The sequence below is a fragment of the Canis aureus genome, chromosome 6 (assembly GCF_053574225.1).
Source record: "Canis aureus isolate CA01 chromosome 6, VMU_Caureus_v.1.0, whole genome shotgun sequence".
NCBI classification, from domain to species: Eukaryota; Metazoa; Chordata; class Mammalia; order Carnivora; family Canidae; genus Canis; species Canis aureus.
The window spans coordinates 34600191-34623555 of record NC_135616.1 but is presented as its reverse complement, the minus strand read 5'-3'; the positions used below and the strand labels follow the sequence as shown (position 1 = coordinate 34623555).

General features: G+C 36.9%; 1 long non-coding RNA gene across 1 annotated transcript in view; it reads right to left on the bottom strand.

Annotated features, from left to right (window-relative positions):
* Window positions 1-1874: 1874 nt before the first annotated feature.
* The window catches only part of LOC144315165 (uncharacterized), an 88821-nt gene continuing 67330 nt past the window's right edge, over window positions 1875-23365 (bottom strand). Inside the window, exons 4-6 of the long non-coding RNA XR_013380929.1 lie at window positions 8666-8695; window positions 5835-5949; window positions 1875-2187 (exon numbers count right to left, since the gene is read on the bottom strand). This is a non-coding gene — a long non-coding RNA (uncharacterized LOC144315165). The remainder of the gene's footprint in view (window positions 2188-5834; window positions 5950-8665; window positions 8696-23365) is intronic.

The following is a 23365-nucleotide window of genomic DNA, read 5'->3' as shown; positions in this document are numbered from 1 at the left end:
CTTTGCCTGGCATACTTAAAATCCAGAAATCTATGTGCTAATTAGTGTGGTTATGATTTGCAACCTGTCCAACGATGCCAGGAAGTGAGACGCAACCTTTTCAAGTTCAGTAGCGACCATCTAATGCAAGTCAAAACAGAGAGATGTGTTCTGCTAATTTGGGGGAGGGGATGGTTGGGATTTGTATATTCAAAGTTCAATGATGACAGGTCACATTGGAGGGGGACAGTCTGTGTATTAAAATGCACCAATAAAGTCAGAAACTTTCTAGGCCAAGCAGAGAGAAGGGAGATTGTTTTTGTGGAATGTGCTGTTAAACGTGGAAGCCCAAGAGAATCAGGAAACCTGTTTTCAATCAGACACAAAGATTATTTCTATTTCTTTCCAGCACTAGCAATGAGACTTTTAAAAAGAGTTTGAGTCTGGGAAAGTAGTGAATACTTAGTTGTCCAATTATTAGCCTAGATAGACTGTTTGTTTTGGGATAGTTTTTGTTGTTGTTGTTGGTAAAGGAAGAAAGAAAATATGTGGATTTTTGTTCTTGGAGCCACTGGGTGAGTTTTGTCTCCAGTGCTCCAACACTTTTGGCATGAGCCTTTGCCCACCAATGCCCAGCTAGCATTTCATAGCACTCTTTGGAGTTTGGACTGTCATTTTACCCAACATGTGGGTGTAAATAAGGGGAAAGTTCTTTGCTTATTCTGGCTTAGTGAAGAGGAAAGAACAGATTCACGTGGCTGGCAGAGACTAATTCTAGGGTTAACACCCAAATGGCAATAGCATTTCAAGAATCAGAATCTTTGACCTTAAAACTCCAGTTACCATTAAGTTTCTGGGCTGTCACAGAGAAACTTCAGGCTTAATGATTCTTAATAAAATGGTCCTTTGATGAGTGTTTGAACTATGATTATTCACTAGAAAGAAATGTTTAGACATATCTTCTTTATAACATACACTGTTTCTGAACAGTCCATCTACTAATAAAGAGGTAGTTCACCTTTTTTGACATTAGCTCTGAATATTGGGTAAGCCATTGAACCTGTCTGATGATATCCACAATGCAAAGTTGTTAAGAAGATCAAATAAGATGTATGTGATGCAGGAGACACCTTAGTTACCATTCTTTCCAGGTTTCTTTATAGGCTGAAAGTTCTTCAAAGGGATGGTCTATGTCTTAATAGACTTTCTTCATTTTATCACAACATCTGGGTTCACACAATGTTTATGGAATTTGCCATATAACTCAGCTGGCTCAGAGTTCAGATTTTTCCACAGGCTTTGAATCACTTGCATGCCTCATTCAGTTTTTGTGTTTTCTGTCATTTTAATCTAGTGGACACCCAATTCCCTTTTTTTCTTCATGGGTTTTTGTTCTGTTCATGCTCTTTGTTAAGTCAACAACCAGCCTCTGAGCTGGTCATGATTTTGTCTTTATTAGCTCTTCTTGGATCTGAGAATCCATAATGACCATATCATCTGGTGTTGACTTAACAGGCAATGATCATTGATCCACCTGTCAATGTCATATTAATAAAATAATAGCAGAAGGCTAAAGGTTCCTTTACTTTGTTTCCAACTTAAGGACAGCCTTATGTAGGCAGTTCACTGCTTGATCCTGCTGTAGCTCCGTGGTCAGGAGATCTCATGCCAGTCAACAAAGGAAGTATTTGAGGCAGGTAAAAAAAAAATTGTATACTTTTCCTTCCTCTGCCCCCAACACGCAAACATAAATGCAAAGAAACATGCATGCACATACACACACACACAGCTGATCTTCGTTGCCAATTACGGCATAGTTTTGGTCTGGTGGAACAAAAAATGCCAGCCAGGTGAGTCATATTCTGATTTATTGCATAAACATTTTCCATGTGAAAATAGAAAGAAAAATGAAACCATTGCCTGTTCAAGCTGGAAAAGGCTAGTGTTTCCATGATACTGGCTGTAATTCTGGGCTGGGCTGGGCTGGGCCGGGTCCTTCAGGATCACCTGGGGGAACTTTATAAAGAAAGAAACTGACTTTTAGGTCCACTCTTGGAGTTTTTCAGCCAAAGCTCTCTCGATGTTGCTTGAGTTTGACCAATTTGGGGGAACACTGCTTTCTCCTAATCTCTTGGTTTTATAGCAGAGAGCATGAAGGTTCTGGAAGAAGTGATTTGTCCAAATTTCTTCAGGGAGCAAGAGGAAGAGCTGAGAAGGAAACGGGAATAAATGAGCATTTAGTGAATGTGAGAGTTTGGGAGTTGTATTCAGTTTTCTATACATTTGTCTTATGGCCTTTGGAAAGAGGTATTAGCTTCTCCATTACAAAAGAGGGAATTCAAGTGCAGAGAGGCTAAAAAATTTTCCCAAACTCCCATAGAAAGTGGTAGAGATAAGCAATGGATCTAAATTTGCCTCACCCCAAAGCCTCCCAGTTTATATCTTGTCTCCTGATTCCTAGTCTGTGATAACACAGTAGGAGCTTACTTATCATAAAATAAATGAACAGCTCAAAAGTTGCAGATTATTATTATATTGACATGCCACTATTCAGTCTCCTGAGCCTGAGTTCTCTTCTGTTCAGGATTTGTGCTGGTTCTGCCTGACTCTATGATTCAATATTCTAAATCTTCCGGTTGAATGATAGCACCAACCTAGCCCCCTGCAACAAGATTCACTTCAAAATATTTTGACAAATATTTACTGAGAATCTACTATGTATAAGATGCAACGTTAGGAACTTAGAGGTAAATGTGAAGGAACAAATTTTGATATTTATAGAGCCTACAGTTGAGGGAGCCATGAGAAAAGAAGTTATGCCAATAAAATGTGATGAGAGTTATACCAGGGGAATGGGTATGTAGCAGGAAAATTTAACCCATACTCAAGGCCAAGGTAAGCCTTCCTGAAGTTGACAGCTAAAAGATGAACAGGAGTTAGCTAAGTGGAAGGTTTTGGAGCAAGTGTGTATGGTAGAGGGGGAGATGTTTCAGATGAGGAACATCTGTGTGATTTCCAAGAGTCTAGACATTGTGTAAAGAGTTTGCATCTGACCAGTTCACCAAACTGAAAGAAGCTTATTTCTGGAAAGAGAGGGAGAGAGGTGAGATGTTAGGAGGGAACATAGGAAATCCCCAGATGCAGCAAAGCTATGAAAACCCCATTAAAGTCTTTGGATTTTATTCTAAAGTGTGGCTAGGCCACTGAAGTTTCACAACCTTCTAAAAATGACTGGGGGGATTAAAAACAGGGTGCAACATACACAGGTTTATTGTTTGGAGGATACTTTGACAGTAGTGATAGATTGGGGTGGGTTGAACTTGGAGGCAGGGAAGCCAGATAGGAGCTATTTCACTCAGAGATCAAAGTTGTGTTTTATTCTTGCTGTACTTGCAGCATGTCACACACTGTCAGGTACTAATATGCATTAAGTAAATATTACTTGAATGAAGGATGTGGAAATAACTGTAAGGATAACACTCTTCTTCCCCACTGCCAATATTTCTGCTTGTTTTGGCTTCTTTGTCTAAGTTTCTCCGCCCCCCCCCCCCGCCCCCACTCCAGGTATGCATATATTTTTTCTATCTATCTGAAGAAATATTTTAGGTTCAGCTTAAGACTAGGTGCTTCTTGAAGCCTTTCCCCCCTGACTATTCTTAGTTTCATTGATTTTTTCCCCTATCCTTCTCAATTCCAATATCACTTAGAATCTGTTTAAAGCTTTATGGCATTTTGCCATGAATGATATTGTTCCATGTGGATGAATCTTCAACTACTTCTAAGTTTAGCTTAAGATTTTAAAAAAATATATGAAGCCAACAAACATACTAAGGCTATGAGGCTAGGAAGAGCTAACCTCTTTCACACAGTTGTAGAAATATAAAATTTCTTCCTGAAAAAGGAATACAAAAACATGGAAAAACATACATACATGTTACATACATATTTCTTTAAAATAGTCATACTGTTTGAATCAAAATTTTCTACTAGAAATCTATGTAATCAAATAGGCAGAAATTATAATAAATATTTATGTTCAAATATATTTCTTTGCCTTTTCCAATTTTAAGAAATTAGAAGCAATCTAATCATTCAATCATTGGGAGCAGAGGTTAAATAACATTATAATCTTAGGTAACATATGACATAGAAAAATATTTGGGGAAAAATAACTTTTTCAATGGCAATTGAAAAAGTGAAGTTATAAAAGTCAGGATTATAAATATTTTTATTTTTTATGTATTCTAGATTTTTTCACAATGACAATATGGTTAAACTGACAATATAAATATTATGTTGAAGCACTACAATAATATTTCCTGCTTTCTTACTACAAACTCCCTAAGTTGGCCAATAGGGCTACCATTCAACATTCAGAAAACCCCTCGCATATCTCCCTGGCAGTGATAGAGAAGGAGAAGCAAACTTCCAAGCTGGGTCTTTCAGGAGGGGAGATGGCTTTCCTTCCCTCTCTCCCTCCACAGGTCAGCCTTTGGTTGGTTGCCATGATCACATTTGCAGAAACCAAGTTTGCAACTCAACTGTTCAGTTGGATTGATCTCTTCTGGTTTGCCTCCTATGGATGTTCACTGAGAGGTGAAACCCTGCAGCTATGGCCGTGACAGAGCTGGATGACACAGCAACCTGGGAATATATCCTAGTAGGATTCCAGAGCCCAGACCTGCCACAGTCTGTCCTTTTCATCTCATGGTTGCTTATGCTCTAGAAACAATTATTGCAGGTCAGACTCACATCATCTCTCCTTTTATAGAGAATTATTGGTTCTTGTCCTGTTCAACAGTGACAGGATATTTCCATAAAGTTCTACCTAGGTATGGCCTAGCCTATGTCGGCGGGGGAACAAATGCTAGGAGAGTTGTCATCATATCCCACAATGTCCCAGATGAAAAGACTTTGACATGTGAAATATATCATGTTATCCCTTGAGTGTGGGGAAAAAAACCCTCTAATGCAAAACAGGAGAAGCACAACAGCCAGGCAGCAGGAATCAGTCAGGAACCAGTGCCCTCATCTCAGTGGGAACCAATAGCCAATTCTTGATAGACATCTCAACATATTAAAAGCTGCAATGTTTGATGTTGGCTTATGTGACTTCCATCTGCAACATTTTGTAGGTCCTGCAGGTACATTCTGACTGGCCCCCTGCAGCAAAAATAGCCTACATGTACTGAGCTTACACTGGGTGCCAGACAGTGCTTTAAGATTTAGGCATGTAGTACTTGCTTTATGTCCCACAGCAACCTTGTGAGGAAGGTATGATTATGATCATCACCTCATATACATAACCACTGAGGTACAGAGAGGTTGTCTGCCCAAGGTCAAATAGGTAGTAATTAAAAAGCAAGGATTTGAGTTATGGCACTCTGACCCAGGCATCCACATAAACCACCATGCTATACTAAAGTAACACATGCAAATTGCTTACAGCAATGCCAGGCACACTGAAAGTACAAAATAAGCAACTACTATCAGCTCTCTTTAGTAATTCTGGGCAGTGACCAATTTTCTGTTTCAACTTGATATCTGTGGGGAATTGACAAAACTCCAACAATCCAGAAAGAAATGCTTGCTAAGCATCCTTAGGCTGAAACCTTGGGGGCTATATAACAGAAGGAATTGACACAGCCCTGAACTTCACAGACAGTGGGTATTTGAGATAAGGCAAAGTGGGGTCACCATCCTCTACTCCATATTTTAGTGGGCCTTAAAATGCATTCGGTCCATCTCAAGTCAAGGAGATTATAAATAGGGGAGCATGAGGTGGCCAGTGGTGAACGAATAAATAGTGAATAGTTTTTGAGTCTCTTAGCCTTCTCACACCCATACATACTTACTTCTTAGGCTGCATGTGTTTTTACTTGTAGTTTTATGAGATTAACTTTCTTTCAATAATATCATTGGTATTAATTTAACCAAATTCCATCTGGACAGATATGGGTTTGGGTGGGTCTGCGGGAGAAGGACAGAGAGCAATAAAACATACGTGGGTATATTCAAGTCAAAGAGCTTATGGTAAATATGGGAGATGCACATATATTTATAGCTTAACAATGTGGGGCAGCCTATCGATTTACATGCCAAATGAGTACAAATAATTATACATGTTTTTGTAGTTCTATGGAGTGGCTACTTAATATGCCACTGATCTCATTCATTGAGAAGCATTTTTCCTTAGTGGAAGTAGAGAACGCAGAGTACGTAATAAAATGGCTTAGTTTTTTTTTTTTTTAAAAAATCACCTTGTAAAGGATTTTAGTCCATCCTTGAAGAAGGATAGTGTATTGTTTAGGAAAGATCATAGTAATCTCAAAATCTTAGTTGCTTAAGACAATGGTTCTTGCTCACTTTGCATTGCGGGAAGATCTGCTCAATCTCTCCCTCACTCTTGGATCCAGGATGCTGGTACAACCACTATCTGGAGTATAACTAGTTGCAGTACCAAGAGAAAGACAGACTTTCAGAAGGTCCAAAACTGGCAATTAATGCTCTATTCTGTAATTGACACCAGTAACTTACACCTAAATATCATGGGCCAGATCCTCACATGATCCTTAGAAAAGAAATTCTGTCTTGCATTGGAGGAGTAGAGAAGTAGAAATATATGGTAATACCACAAATGACTACCACAGATGTACAGCATTTAGATAAGAGACATGAGAGAGCAGGATGGGAAGACCTAAGACCTAATTAAAGAATGAGAAAACTCAACTTGAAGAGAAAGAAAATGAATTATAATCGAACAGCTGTGTGGGGCTAGACTGGGATAGTCCTACATGCCAGGCTAAGGAATGTTGCCTTTTACACATTGGCCATTGATTCCTAACTTGTTTTTTCAGTAGATAAAATTTTAAAGCAAACTCATGTAGGTCCCAACACGTAAAATAGAAGAAAAAATATCCTCTCTGGTGGGGAAGAAGAGATGAAGGAGTCCTGAAGCCTTTCTACTTGACTTCCCACTCTGTCTCTCTAAATTACTACATATAAGTACATTGAAGTATTAGGGAAATGAGAAGTCCAGTATTATTATTCAGTAAGGGAAGTGGGAAGCCTGCTGTCAAAACCATGGATGGCAACTATAGATTTAAAAGATTGATTAAAGAAAATGTAGGGGGAAACAGAATAGGGAGTTCAATAAAGAGGCATAAAATAATAAGATCCCTGAATGGGTGTTGACAAAAGTAGATGTGTCTCAAAGAAATATTTGACAAACTAGTGACTGATTGAATTTGAGGGTTCGTGGAAAGGGCAGAGTCAAAGAAAAGGACTTGCATGAGGCTTGTGAACTGAGGGAATGATGGAACAACAAATGTTAATATCAAGTTCAAGAGGAAGATTTTTTTATGGATTTAGCCAACAAGGGTCTATGTAGTGCCTAATGTAAGACATAACATGAAAGACTCCTAACTCTGGGAAATGAACTAAGGGGTGGTGGAAGGGTGGGGGGTAGGGGTGACTGGGTGATGGGCACTGAGGGGGGCACTTGATGGGATGAGCATTGGGTGTTATTCTATATGTTGGCAAATTGAACACCCATAAAAATAAATTTATAAAAAAAGACATAAAGTGATTTGGAAAATAAAATAAAATTTAATATTAAATATATTAGTTTGAAGTGACAACAGATTATCCTCAATGGCTTAATGCACAATTGTAAATAGGACATTGGCACTCAAGAAAACCCAACACTGCAGAGGTGGGTTAGGAGACATTCACATAGAAATGAAGTGTGGTTCATTGGAATTGATCGTTGTAAGCATAGGCTCCTGTATGTCTGATTCAGAAAGAGATGCAATGAATGGTATTAATCTTATTTTTAGAGTCATTGAACCAGATACTAATCTCTGCAAAGCTTGGTATTAATGAGGACAGTGAGACTTCATTAATTCACAAACCAAGATATACTGAAAAACAATATTTTTATCTTTGAGTGGTTTGGATGGCAAGTTCATATTTATAGTGTTGCAGTAAGTAATTCAGAATTCAAATGGCTTAATTGTCTTTCCTATTTGAGACCCAAAACCATTCCTATTTTGAAGCTTGACATAAAGGAGGGATAGCCTTTGTTAGGTAGAGTCAGTATGGTTATAGGACTTCTGTGGGATAATAAGTTGGCAAACAACTGGAGCCATCCCATGATCCAAGGTATTAGACTATCAAAAATTCTTAGGATGTTGAACCTCTCCCTCCCCTGAGGGTGGAACTGTTCTCCTTCCTTTGCCTGCCCAGCTCCTCAGCTTGGCTCAGAGCATAGAGTTCTTGAAACTTCAGTCACCTGGTCCCATAAAGGTAGAAGGGACAAGTACCCAAATCCTCAGGCATTCCTCTCAATTAAAATTTCCTATTCTTTGGACATTTACCTGGTGGGACATAACCCATGTGACCATTCCCAACCCATCTCTTATCTCAATAAAAACAGGTTCACAAGAAAAAGAATTAAAAAAATTCCTACTTAGATTCTAATTCAACAATTTCTATTGACTCATCCAAGCTCCCGGATTAATTGATCCATTGATACATGTCTTAGGTGTGTGATACAGAATGTGCAGGGCTATCTTCACAGGTTCTATCATTTCATGATCATAAGCTTGATGGGACTAGAGATTAAAAGCCTTTGTTATTAATACTAGAAAAGATAACATCGATAGATAAATATGAGAGTACTCACCCTAAGTTGTACTGAATGACCAGGGTTTGTCTGTAGGAAATAAGGGAAAGCTTAAGGTAGAGCACACACATTTGTTCTTAGGGGTCAAATGATGTAACAGGTTAAGAGTCTGATCCCAGAATCTTGGAAAATTAGAATTTACTCTTCACAGAATTCTTATTTTATGGAGTGGTAGCACAGTTTTGGAATTTGTTCCTTTAGGGAAAGAATTAAACTATGGGAATAGATCCATAGGAAAATAAAGGATATTTAAGATGTGTAAGTAACCCCAATATATATGAGGATGGTGCCTAAAAAAGAACACTGGCCTCTAAAAAAAAAAAAAAAAAAAAAAGAACACTTGCCTCAAATTAGAATACTTATAATCCTGTCTCTGAGACTTCTTAGCTTTGTCTTTTTTTAAAATTTGCTTTTTATTGACATATAATTTATTTTCAGGTATACAATATGATTCAATATTTATATGCATTACAGAATGGTCAACAATATATCTAGTCAACATTCCTTACATAGTTACCCATTTTTCATAAGAACTTTTAAAATCTACTCTTTTAACGACTTTCAAATATGTAATACAGTATTAATTATAGTTATCATGCTGTACATCTCCTAACTTATTTATTTTATAACTGAAAGTTGGTACCTTTTGTTGCCTTTCACTCATTTTGCTCACTGCTCACCACCACCCTCCCTACCCCTGGCAACCACCAATCTGTTCTCTGTATGTATGAGCATGTTTTTTTTGGGGGGGGGGGTGTTGTTTTTTTAGATCTCATATATGAGAACGTACGGTATTTGTCTTTTTCTAACTTATTTTATTTAGCATAATATCCTTGAGTTCCATCCATGTAGTTGCAAATGGCAAGATTTCATTCTTTTTTATGGCTTAATAATATTCCATTGCATATACACACTTGCATACATATATCTACATTGCATACACACACATATATACACACATTTTTTTAAAGATTTTATTTATTTATTCATGAGACAGACACACACACAGAGAGAGAGAGAGAGAGAGAGAGAGAGAGGCAGAGACACAGTCAGAGGGAGAAGTAGGCCCCAAGAAGGGAACCTGATGTGGGACTTGATGCCAGGACTCCAGGATCACGCCCTAGGCCGGACGCAGGTGCTAAACCACTGAGCCACCCAGGCATTCCCACATATGTTCTTTTTGAGGCCATTTATCTACTTATGGGCACCTAGGTTATTTCTGTTCTATATCTTGGCTATGGTAAATAATGCTGCGATAAACATAGGGGTTCATGTATCTTTTCAAGTTAGAGTTTTTGTATTCTTTGGATAAAAACTTAGAAAAGTGGAGTTGCTGCATTGTATGGTAATTCTATTTCTAATTTTTTGAGGAACCTCTTTATTATTTTCCATAATGGCTTCACCAATTTACATTCCCATGAACAGTACATGAGGATTCCCTTTTCTCCACATTCTTACTAATACTTACATCTTGTCTTTTTGATAAGTCATTTTAACAGGTGTAGATATCTCATTTTGGCTTTGATTTGCATTTCCTTGATGAGTAGTGAGGTTGAGCATTTTTTCATGTACCTGTTGGTCATCTGTAAGTCTTCTTTGGAAAAAAAAGTCTATTCTATTGCCCATTTTTTAAATCAGCTTTGTGTGTGTGTGTGTGTGTGTGTGTGTGTGTTTATGTATGTATGTATGTGTATGTGTTTAACCATTGAGTTGTATGAGTTCTTTGTATGTTTTGAATATTAATCCCTTATCAGTTATATGATTTGCAAATATTTTCTCCTATTCAGGAAGTTGTTTTTTCATTTGGTTGATTCTTTCCTTTGCTGTGTTAGCTATGTCATCTTGAACTAGTTGTTTTCTTTTAATCATGGGTTTGTTCATGTGTAAGAGGTTTGAATAAAATAAAATTGTTTTCTATATTATTATTATTTCAAATTAATGTAAAATCTAGATCTGAGTTTATAATAAGTAGCTACATTTATGCTAAGAGTTCTGAATATATTATCTCACTTTATCTTACAACAATATTCTGAAGAATTTATTGATTTCTTATAAAAATGAGGAAACTAAGCCTCAGAGAGATTCAATGACACAAGGGTACACAGATAACAGGGAGTTATGATGGGATTTAAACTCAGTTTTGATTCCAAATCTCATGCTCTTAACCTCCACGCAATATGAATTCCTGTAGGAAACTCTGAATTGTTCAAAAGCACAAACATGAGAAGCATGTTCCTTGGTTCTTGTTCTGGTCAGAGATTAGCTGGAGAAGTTTTGTTCTTTTGAGCCCAAATGTCCTTAATGATTGAAGCTGTGTCCTTTAAACTTGTGCCTATTCTTTGGATCATCAAAATTTAGATTACCTCTCAGCCAGCTCCTAGGTTGTCATGCCATTATGCCTTTTTAAAAAGTTTCCTCCAGTGAATAGTCACAGGAAGATCATTGTCCAGTCAGCTTTAAAATTGTCCCATGTCTTTATTTCGTCTCTGTCCAAAGCCCAAATGGGTCAGGGGAGGCTATTGATGTCCTTCCCTCTCTCCTGCCCCCTACTAGAGGAGAGTGGTGTTCTCTAAGGACTCAGTCTTTTCTCAAGGGTTTATCATTAGCTTTCCTGTGATAACTGCTTCAATATTTTTTTTGTATTTCTGTATCCTATAAGTTGAGGCTTAGAGGAGGCTTTGCAGATTTAAGTAAAATGGTTTGCTAACCTGTATATTTGTTTGCCTTATAAACTCTTCCTCTGAACTAAAAGACAATACTGTTGGGGTGCCTGGTAAGCTCAGATGGTTAAGCATCTACCTTAAGCTCAGATCATGATCTCCAGGTCTTGGGATCAAGCCCCATGTCAGGCTCCTTGCTCAGTGGGGAGTCTACTTTTCTCTCTCCCTTCACTTGTGCACTCTACCTCTTTCTCAAATGAATAAATAAAATCTTTTTAAAAAGAGACAATACTATTTTATTTCTTGAGCTCTAGACCAAACCAACCATTGATTGCCTGCTTTACAAAACCTGAAGTTGGAAATGAGAACACTTGGCTTCCATTCACAGACTAGCTAGGATGTCTGTTACATTTCATGAGGAAAAAGTCTCCAAGAATGATGGAATCTGGGATTGAAAAGAGCCTTCATGGTCTTCTACTCCAGCTTTCTGTCTATTGATTGAATAGCTTCTACTTTAGAGGTGTTCTTTTTGAGGCTTGATATAAATAGAACCTAACCTGCCTCACCCTCCCAGGGGGAACTCTTGGATTTGAGTGGGGTGGCTGTTGAACAATGGTGGCTGTGCCCACTAGTATCCGATTGGGGAGGAAATAGATGTGATTCAGCTGTGAAAATCACAAATTAGAGTTTGGCTTTTAGAACACTGCATATTTTTAGAACCAGAGGAGAATAAAATAAACTTAGGTCTAGTAAATATTATTAATATTATGTTCAGGAGGAAAATGCCTTCCTAGTGATTGGTTGGAAAAACTTCTAATATACATTTTTCTAATAATTTGATTTTATGCAAGATAATATTTTTATTTATGAACCACTCCCTCCTTTTAAAAGATTTCTCAGATTAGGGAGCTCAGTGGGCTCACTTTGTTAAAGCTACGGGACCTAGTTTTGCCAACTGAAAGCTGCTTGAGAGTAGGAACATTTTCTTGTTGTTACATCATCTCCTCCATAGCATGGTAGCTGGTGCCTAGTAGGAGCACAGAACATGTTTGTAGAGTGAGTGGGTAATTAGAAAATAAATATCCTGATAACAGAAGTTAAAATAGGTGCTGCCTTGCTGTGTGCTCACATGGCTTTCCTTGGTGTGTATATATGGAGAGCAAGCTTGGTGTCTTTTCCTCTTCTTCATTCCATCATAAGGGTTCTACTCTCAGGAGTTCACCTGAACTAATTGTCTCCCAACAATACCACCTTCATCACATTGGAGGTTAGGATTTCAACATACAGATTTTTGTGGGACATAAACATTCACCCCATAATAGAGGTGGCAAGGCTAAATAGCTTTTCTAAAGCTACTTGCATAGCATTTAGAGGTTAAGGATCCAAGGCTTTCTCTGAACCATGACCCAGGCTCCCAGCAACACATTCCAGGGACTCTTGAGGGGTAATGTTGGCTTCCCCTGTGGTATCTTCTTTTCTGGCTAATGGATGTCCAGGCAGAGAGCAGAATTTACGGGAAGATCCCTTCCTTGTTTCTAGGGAAACTACCACCTGTCCACATTTTCTCATTGTCCCAGTTCTTTCTCCATGTTCTGGGATTTCAGTGAACAAGACAAAACTTAGAGTAATTCTCGAGTCATTAAACTTTTGTTTCTAGGAAATAGACTCATTATATTAAAAATTCCTTACTTGATCAAATAATTTCAATAAAAAGGCCATTTTTTCCTCTATATAAATGCAGGGAGGGGGCTTGTTGACAACTGAATATTTGGTTGATAGTGTTTCCTTGAACATTAAGTATTGAGCTGGGGAATGAGAATGACAGATGATAATTTCTCATTAAGTTGCCTGGCCATTACCTGCCAATAGGGTTGAAACAGATGTTTTGCTAGCATCCTCTTTTTTGAAATCAGTTCCTGAGTTTTACTTTATGTTATTTGATGTATTTTGCCTCATACCCAGACCTGGGTACTATGAACATTTCTTTAAACTGAGAAATTCCTCCTTGTATTCTCATTAGAGAATAATTGGTGGTGGGAAGAAAAAAATACGAGGGTTGAGAGTATTCAGATATTTGCCTTGGTCTGATAGGCAGGCCATGGCATCTGAGGAGTTCTAGCCTGAAGCAAAATGGGAATTAGGGGAATGTTATTCTTTCTTTTCAAATCACATCTCCTTTTCTCCTGGCTCCTACATGCTCATTTACACCTTTCATATTCCAGAAAACTTTACATCCCATCAAAACTTTCCTGTCCCATCAGGACCTCACTGTCTATTGGGTGACAAAAACTGCTAATGAATAATTCCATTTTACTTGTTTAAGGTTGAAGTATGTAAATTGTTATTGCCTATCCAGCAATGGATTTTTACTGTTTATTATTATTTGCACAGAACTGTGCCACAGAATTGAAATGGAAGTGAGGGTTGGGCAAAAATATGGGAAAAATAGTCTCTGTCCTCAGTTGCCTCTTGTTGCAAAGACAAAGCATACCTTTTTGAACTTTAGTAGAAATAAGTAGTACATACCACACTCATGTATACTGAATGTGTAGCTAAACGCTGGAAGAGAGGAAAAGTCCTACTATGATGTTATCAAAAGAGCATAAAATCTGTAGAAGTCCTCAAGAAGTAATGTTAAAGGTAACTATCTATTTGATGGCTCCTTGAGCACTTGCTGTAGGTATAAAAAGGTAGGAATGATTTTGGACAGAGTGGCCTTTTGGTGATCCTGTAATCTCATCATAAAGACTGACAGCTAACTCACCATTCATACACCATCTTCTGAGCTGAGAATGCTGGTGATGTTGAGTGAGGTTTGTCAGAATGTCCCCCACACTGTTGTCAACAAGAAGGCAGTGGGGAGGCAAGCAACAGGCAATGAAGTAAATGGCAGCAATTAACATCAGCACAGAAAGAGAACCCCTAGTGGGCTAAGCCAGTTAATGCATTTTCCTGACTTGCTATTAGTAAAACCTAATTAAATCAGATGCTACTAATTTGAAACTCTTGCTCATTTGGACCGGCCTGAGCTAAATGTTGCTTCTACTCTAGCTATGAAAGAAAGAGTTTTCTTAGCAAATTACTGGGGTAAACAAGATTGCAGAGAATTAAAATGCTTAATAGAATAGTAGAGAATCAATTTGCAAGAAAACAATCATTGTGCTAATTTTAAACTGTTTTTTACCTGTTCATTAAAGCAGCCTATTAAGGACCTCAGCCTCTTAACACTTTGTTATAGTAGTTTGAGTTGTTATATTCCTTGGCAGTAAAGAGAAAATTTCATTTAGACTTCTGTAATTCGTACTAGCATCTTCATAGCCCAGTTAGCCTGAATTAATGAAATTTGTTTATGAATAGGGCATCCTCCAAGAGTCAATTGGGGAGATCACCAGACTTTATTCCTTTTCTTCTGAAGCTTAAATTTTGAGTTTGCAGAACTCATACAGCACTTTCAGTTGTATACAGATTTCTACATTAAATTGAAAGTTCATGGACATGATCCCCTAACTAGGGACAAGTGTCTGATTGAGCATCACCTTCATGCATATGTTTGACTTCTGGGTCCCTAGGAAAAGAATGACAGCAAAGAACAGAGTTGATCTTTGCTGAAGGAGTTTGAGGTTGTTGGGAGAGAACCACAAGCGTCTACGGTTAGCACTTTTAAATTAGACTCTAAGGAATTAGATCTGCAAACAATTTCAGGTTTGCAAGTTCTTCATTGTATTTGTTTACTATACTACATTTGTTTACCATATATACTATACTATGTATTTTTTACTATATGTGTATATATATGTATAAAAGTAAATATTTAGAGAGAATAAACATATACATGTGTATATGTGGATAGATTTTTCTATCCTAGTCTAACGATAATAACCTAAAGAAAAGACAGATACTCTGGATATTTTGGGTGGCTACTTTATAATCTACTCATAGTTTTTTTAACTGTGTTATTTGTGCTTATTATTGCATTGATATGAAGGAGAACTATCTAATGCTTACCAATAATAAGAACAAAGATATAAGAAATATATAAGTGGTGTGTTCCCATAATAAAAAGGTAAATGGCATCACTGGCAGCTGTGTAAGTACAGCATTTCTGGAATTTGCATAGAAAAAAATGGGTGGAAGGATGAGATCACCTGTGGCAGGTTCTAATAGATTTGGTGACGTACACCAGAACAGAACATTCTACAAGTGCATTGTAAGCAGTGATATAATTCCAGGAAAATAATATCATGTTAAATTGATGTTGTAAATTTTGACTTTATTGGTTTTGAAATTAGTTTTTCGTATTTGTTTGGGTTTTATAGTTCTTTAAGAGTTAGAAGCATAAGGGATTTATAGGTAGTTTTCTTTTTATTCATATTTAAGTAACATTATAATAAATATATTTTAAACCAACACTGGTAGTCCAAGAGGAATTTATTTTTTAAAAGGAAGTTGAAGAAATAATGATTGATAAAATCACAAATTATTGGAAATTGAAGATTCCTTGGAGATTATGTCTGGTGTTTCTGAGATTGGGTTCCAGGGAACTCTGTGTTGGAGTGTTGTACTGTCCATATTTTTTTTTGAGGAACCTCCATACTTTTTCCACAGTTCCAGTACCAGTTTACATTCTCACCAACAATCCATGAGAATTCCGTTTTCTCCATATTCCCACCAACATGTGTTATTTCTTAACTTTTTGAAACCAGCCAATCTGACAGGTATGAGGTGATATCTCATTGTTGTTTTGATTTACAGTTCCCTGATGATGAGTGATAGTGAACATCTTTTCATGTGTCTGTTGGCCATCTGTATGTCTTTGGAAAAATATCTTCTCATGTTATCTGCCATCTTTTATATGGATTATTTGGGGGATTTTTATTGGTGTTGAGTGCATATGTTTTTTTCTTTATATACTTTGGATATTAACTCTTTATCAGATGTATCATTTGTAAATATCGTTTCCTATTAGGTAGGTAGCCTTTTTTTTGTTGTTGATGGCTTATTTACTGTGCAAAGTTTTTTTTTTTTTTTTTGGTGTAATCCTAATAGTTTATTTTTGCTTCTGTTTCCTTTGCCTGAGTAGATATCTTAGATATGTAGAAAAAATATTTCTACAGTTAATTTCAAAGTAAATACTCCCTATATTTTCTTATAGGAGTTTTATGGTTTTAGGTCTCACATTTAGGTCTTTAATCTATTTTGAGAGTTTATTTTTGTGTATGGTATAAGAAAGTGGTTCAGTTATCCCAGTACCATTTATTGAAGAGACTGACTTTTCCCCATTGTATATTATTATTCCTTTGTTGTAGTTTAACCATATAAGTGTGGGCTTATTTCTGGGTTCTCTGCCCTGTTCCATTGATCTATGTCTATTTTTATGCCAGCACCATCTTGTTTTGATTACTACAGTTTTGTAGTATATTTTCAAATCTAGGATTGTGATACCTTCAGCTTTGTTCTTTCTCACGATGCTTTGGAGATTGGGGGTCTTTTGAGATTCCATACAAATCTTAGGATTATTTGTTCTAGTTCTGTGAAAAATGCTATTGATATTTTGTTAGGGTTTGCATCAAATCTGTAGATTGCTTTGAGTAGTATGGACATTTTAACAGTATCAGTTCTCCCACTGAGCATGGAATATCTCCCCATTTATTTATGTCCTCTTCAATTTCTTCATCAATATTTTATATCTTTTCAGAGTACAGGTCTTTCACTTCCTTGGTTAAATTCATTCTTAGGTATTTTATTATTTTTGGTGCAATTATAAATGAGATTGTTTTCTTAATTTCTCTTTCTGATACTTTGTTATTGCATAGAAATGCGACAGATTTCTGTATATTTTATAAAATGAAACTTTACTGAATTCATTTATCAGTTCTAGTAGTTTCTTGGAGGAATCTTTGGGGTTTTCTATATACAGTTATGTCATCTGCAAATAGTGACAGTTTTACTTCTTCTTCACTAATATGGAGAATTTTATTTCTTTTTCTTGTCTGATTGCTGTGGTTAAGGCTTTTAGTACTATGTTGAATAAAAGTAGTGAGAGTGGACATCCTTGATTCTGATACTAGAGGAAAAGCTCTCAGTTTTTAACCATTGAATGTGATGTTAGCTGTGGGGTTTTCATTGATGGCCTTTATTATATTGATGTATATTCTCTCTAAACTTACTTTGTTGAGAGTTCTTATTATAGACAGATATTGTACATTATCAAATACTTTTTCTGCATCTACTAACCTGATCATGTGGCATTCGTCCTTTGTCTTGTTGATGGTATCACTTTGATTTGTAAATATTGAACCACCCTTGCATCCCTTGAACAAATTCGACTTCATTTCATGGTAAATGATTCTTTTTAATATATTGTTGGATTTGGTTTGCAAATATTTGGTGAAAATTATTGCATCTATGTTCATCAGAGATATTGATCTGTAGTTTCCCTTTTTTTACAGTGTCTTTATCTGGTTTCAGTATCAGGGTAATAATGCTGGCCTCATAGAATCATTTTGGAAGCTTTCCTTTCTCTCCTATTTTATGGAATAGTTTCAGAAAAATAGGTATTAACTCTTCTTTAAATGTTTGGTAGAATTCATCTGTGAAGGCATTTGGTCCTGGACTTTTGATTTTGGGAGTTTTTGATTACTGATTCAATTTCATTGCTAGCAATTAGTCTGTTCAAATTTTCTATTTCTTTCTGATTCACTTTTAGAAGGTTATATGTTTCTATGAATTTATCCATTTCATCTAGGTTTTGGCATATAGTTTTTTATGATAGCCTTATCACATTTTTTTCCCCTAAAGTCTGCTTTGTCTTACTGTTACCACTTTTTAATCTGTGTTCAATCTGTCTGCTTTTAGATTTTTCTCTTATCTTTAGTCTTCTGCAGTTTTACTGTGATGTATCAAATACTATGGGTTGAATTGTGTCCCCCAATAAAGCTACGTTGAAGTCCCAACCCCTAGCACCTCAGAATGTGACCTCATTTGGAAATAGGGTCTTTACTGAGGTAATCAAGTTAAAATGAGGTCATTATATAGGGCCTAATCCAATATGGCTAGTATCCTCCTAAAAAGTAGAAATTTAGACACAGAAATAGGTACATGCAAGGGACAGATGATGTTAAAACATGCAGAGAGAATTCCATGTGAAGACAGAGGTTTGGAATGATGCATCTATATGCCAAGGAGTAACTAAAGATACCAGGAGATAAAGAAGCATGAAATAGATCCTTCCCTACTAACATCTTGATTTCAGATTCATGGATCCCAGAAGGGTAAGACAATACCTTATTATTGTCTTAAGTCATCCAACCTGTGGTACTTTGTTACAGGACTCCTTGGAAACTAATACACCAAGATATGGCTTTCATTACATTTTTCTCACCTATTACTCTGGCCAAAACTGTCAGTGCATCATTAGTGCAAACTAATTATCTCACCTGGGGAATTTAGCATTTTGGAAACTAGGACTTACTGTCTAAAAATTTCCCAAAATTTGCTAAAGACATCATTTCTTCACATATTTCTTCTCTTTTCTCTTCTGAGATGCAAGCATATAGTAGACCTCTTCATCATGACACATCTATCTCATATTTTCTTCTGTATTTTTCTTCTCTGTGTGGTTCAGCCTGGATATTTTCTAATATCTATTTCTAGTTCGCTATTTTTTTAGTCTGTTGTGACTTCTGGAAAAATATATCAATGTATTAAATTTTTAATTTTACTCATTGTATTTTGTTCTTGCATTTCTATTTCATTCTGCTTTGTAGATTGCCAGTTCTTTGGTTACATTATCTACATTTTTATCTTACATATATTATAATTATTTTAAAATCTATATCTGATAATTCTAACCTGTGATTTTCCTTTTACTGTCTTTTTTGTTTTGCTTTGCTTTTAGTTTTCAGTCGTTTAACCTTGTTTCTTGGCTTACCTGGTAACTTGATTGAATGCTGTGTATATCTTATAAAAGATTTTAGTGACTCTATATAATGTTATCTTTCTTCAAATAGAGTATTAACATATAAGCTTGATCCAGTTAGGACTCACCTATTTCAGATTAGCCTTTACTTCTTGAGTCAAGTCTTTTCAGGTATCTCATCATAAATCTTGGAGTGTTCGCCAGAATGGCTCTTATTTGATGGGCTCTGATCCCCCAATCTCAGGAAGCTGCCAAATTTCTGCTAAATTTTTGGCCTCTTAAGCAGCAGCTTTTGCATGCTTTTTGAAAATACTACCCCCACATGCATTACTTTAGAGTAAGCAAGTGTCTTCAGGGGAAATTTCTCAAAAAGATTCAGGTTCACCTCATCTTCATTTTTTTCTCCATGATATTTTCTCCCTCAAAATATGGCTGTCTTGATAACTGTGGACTCCATGTTTTGTCTCTCTCACCCTGTGAGGCTGCCAACAGCTTTAGGCTGTTGGCCTTGGCACCATGATCTCTGAATCAGCAAAGGCCCTGAGTCGGGGGAAAGCAGCCATAAATGTCAGGCTCACTTCAATGCAATTCATTCTTCTCCATAATCTTGGACATTAATGCCTAGTTGCCCTAGTTCTTTTCTAATGCTTTCAAAGAGCTACTTTGCTCACCCCCCCCCCCACACACACCCATGCCCAAATCTAAGTCATAAATTTCTTAGAAGATTTCATCTGATACTACTAATAACATCTTAGGCAGAAATAGAAGTTTCCTTTTTTGTTGTTTCAATATTATAACAAAGGAGATGATAATTTCTGCCTTGCTCACCCCATGGGAATATTTGAAGTTAATTTAGCCTAGAGTAAGGAAAAATAGTAAGAAAGGAAATTAGTTTTGTAACTTATTCACCATATCTTCATTGAGTACCCAAATTACACCAGGCATCCTTAATCAGAAAAGAAAGCTACTCTCATGAAACTTTCATTCTATAAATTTAAATTGATACACGAGTAACACGTTATCAGAGAATGATAACTGCTATGCAGAGAATTAAAATGAGAAAATGATTACTTTAGACTAAGGGGTCAGGGAAAGGCTTTTGTTTGTGTGTGTGTGTTTGTGTGTATGTGTGGATAATATTGAAATAGAGATCTGAATGACAAGAAGATAGCAGTCATCTGAAGACCAAAGGGAGTAACATTCCAAGCAAAAGGAACCGCTTACACAAAGATAAGCCCCAAAGCAGAAATGAGTAAACAAATATTAATACCAACATTCTTGTATGCAACTTCTCTCTTTCTCTACTTTTGGATCTTCCCACTGTCATTCCTACTAGAGAGCCTAAGAGGAGTCTAGCAGGCCATGGAGACTGCAAAATGTAGTTTGCAGATTCTCATTCCTAACAGTAAAGAGCAGAATATCAAAAGGTACACTTTGGCTGAGAAACAGTTTGAAACTAGTGCAGTCCATCTTTTTGATTACTGAGCCTCTTCTACGCATGTTAAAACTTCTAAATAGTGACAATAACAACATTTACACTATATGAGATGCAGCCATTCTTTACACAAATGAAGATAATCCCCCCTCACCCACACACACAAAAAGATTGACACAAAGTGCCACAAGGCATTGTTCTTATCTTCAGTGATATTCTATTTATAGTTAAGTAACAACAATCCTACCTTTCTCTGTAGTCTAAAGATTACATTTAAAAATTAACCATAATCAATGCTTCCGACACAAAAGAGTAGGAAGAGAGAAGAAAAAGATATTTAATGTATACAGAACCAGCAAAGACAAGAATATGTTTAACTGTGACTAGTTATTCAGCCATACTCAATATCCCAACTTTATGGTTTACTACCCATCTCTGTTTTCTTTGCCTTAACTAGCACCTCAGTTAATTGGGATTCTTTATTTGAGGATAAACCAACTGTCATTTCTGAAGGGTCTGAATGTCACCTGTATTTAGTGGTTGAAGGTTTCATCAACATTTGGGTGTGAAAACACCCAAGAGATTGCTGGCACGCCAGCAATCTCTGAGTATCAAATATAGTCCCCTCTCTCTTACTACAGGGAAGCAATTATTTTCCCCCTTGGTAATCAGAATCAAATTAATCAGTAAAATAACCCTATTTCTTTGCCTATTGGTTCTGTGACATAAATGCCAGGTGTCAGTCTTACCTTCCAGTTTAGTCAAATTATCGTTTTCTCTAGCAAAGACATCCTTCCATTGAGAAACAAGGCATCTAAATCAGTACAAACCAAAGTTATAGAATCAGAAAATACAAGTTTTACATCATACACTATCTGAATGCCCATCTTCTACTAACTGTGTGCCCCAGTGGGTCCAGAACAGACATAAAGGAATCTATAAAAGGGAGGGGACACAGCCATCCTGGAATAGCTCTGTGATGTTTGTCCTCTGTAGGTCAGGGATGATGCTGGACATGTTGCCAATGAATGGGCCCTGTTTCGGTTGGAATGATGGGATCTCAGAAGGGCAGGGTCTACATGCTAACTCTTCTTGGGACAACGTGGGCACAATTATCATAGTGGGTAACAGCAACAATATTTACCCAGAGTGTGGTACACAATTGCTGGAGGATCATTGGGGTGACTAATTAATCATGCTTTAGAAATAAATGGACAACTTACTGTTAGGAGTGCTTTGTATGTATCTTACAGTGTTTATAAACAATTCCTGAACCCTAAATGGGAATTCATTATTTAAAGAGAGGTATAAGGAAACCTGAATGGAAGAAAAGTAATAAGGATAGCTGAATTTAACTGTGACTAAACTATTGAATCTGGCACGATCATGGGCAGGAGACTTCTCTTGGGATCTCATCTTTTGTAATTTTAAAATGAGAATAATAAAATGATTTGAATTATAAGAGCTAGTATATATGGAGAACCTACAAAGTACCACACTCTTTTAAACAATTAACATGCCTTATCTCATTCACTCCTATTATGAGATGGGTCATTATTATTAAACCCATCTTGCAGATAAGGCAATGGAAACACAGAGAGGCAAATGATTCATCCAAGCTTCAACAGTTAGTAAGCAGCAGGCTAGGGTCTTAAACCCACACTTCAACTGCCATTAAGTCATGGATGAAGCCCCCTGAACCTTGGTTTCAATCTCAGTGGTTTTCTTTTCCAAGTCTACTCTATGATCTCATAATGGCCCAAGCTGATCCTCAGGAATGACCAATATCAGGGAAACAGAAACCAGCTTTCTGCAATTAGGCTGATTGTGTAACTTAACTCAGGTGGACTAAATTGGCTATAAATTCTTTTACCAGACATCCATGCCCCACAGGCTTCTGGGCACTAGAACAAAAATAACTAAGTGCATAATGATCACAACAGGGACAACTTGCCCAAACATATCCATGTGCCAGAGCACACGGGAGAAGAAGAGAAATAATTTCCTGTCAACACCCCTAATCATTCTGGGAGACTACTTCATAATGATTGCCAAAACAGAAACAGGGTGGTGGGTGGGTGGATGGGAAGGCTGGGGGTGACACGGCATCTCAGAACAGGTAGGCCTCATGGGCATAGCATTGGCTTAGATATAGTTGGTGGCTTAGCTCACCAACTAGTCCTACTTTGGACTTTAAAATACTGTACAACATCGAATGTCTTGTCATCATCATGGAATATTACTAGTGCTAAAGGAATCATCATTGAGTTCAAACTCCTGATCTTACAGAGAAGAATATGGAGACCTAAAGAAGTATAGCCAAATCGGAACTCAACCACTCTGAATCCCTGGATTTCCCTTCTGTCCACACTATACCCCATTGCAAGAGCAAGCCCCCCACCTTTCTGAATATCAGAATATCTGATACTGAGTATCTGAGTATTACCTGTAGAATGTATATAACCTCAGATGCTCTAAGTACCCATTATAGGTGTTTAATAAGATCAAATATATGGGAAAATTTTTTTTAAAGTATATACTATGAAAGTACCAGTGTTCTGAGGGTTTTGGGATATAACATTTTCCTTCTCACTGGGTCACCATTTCCACAGCCTTCAGCATGAGTGCCCTAAGGATCTCCCAAAACGGATCTTGAGTTCAAAGATGGGCACATATTACTTAAGGTC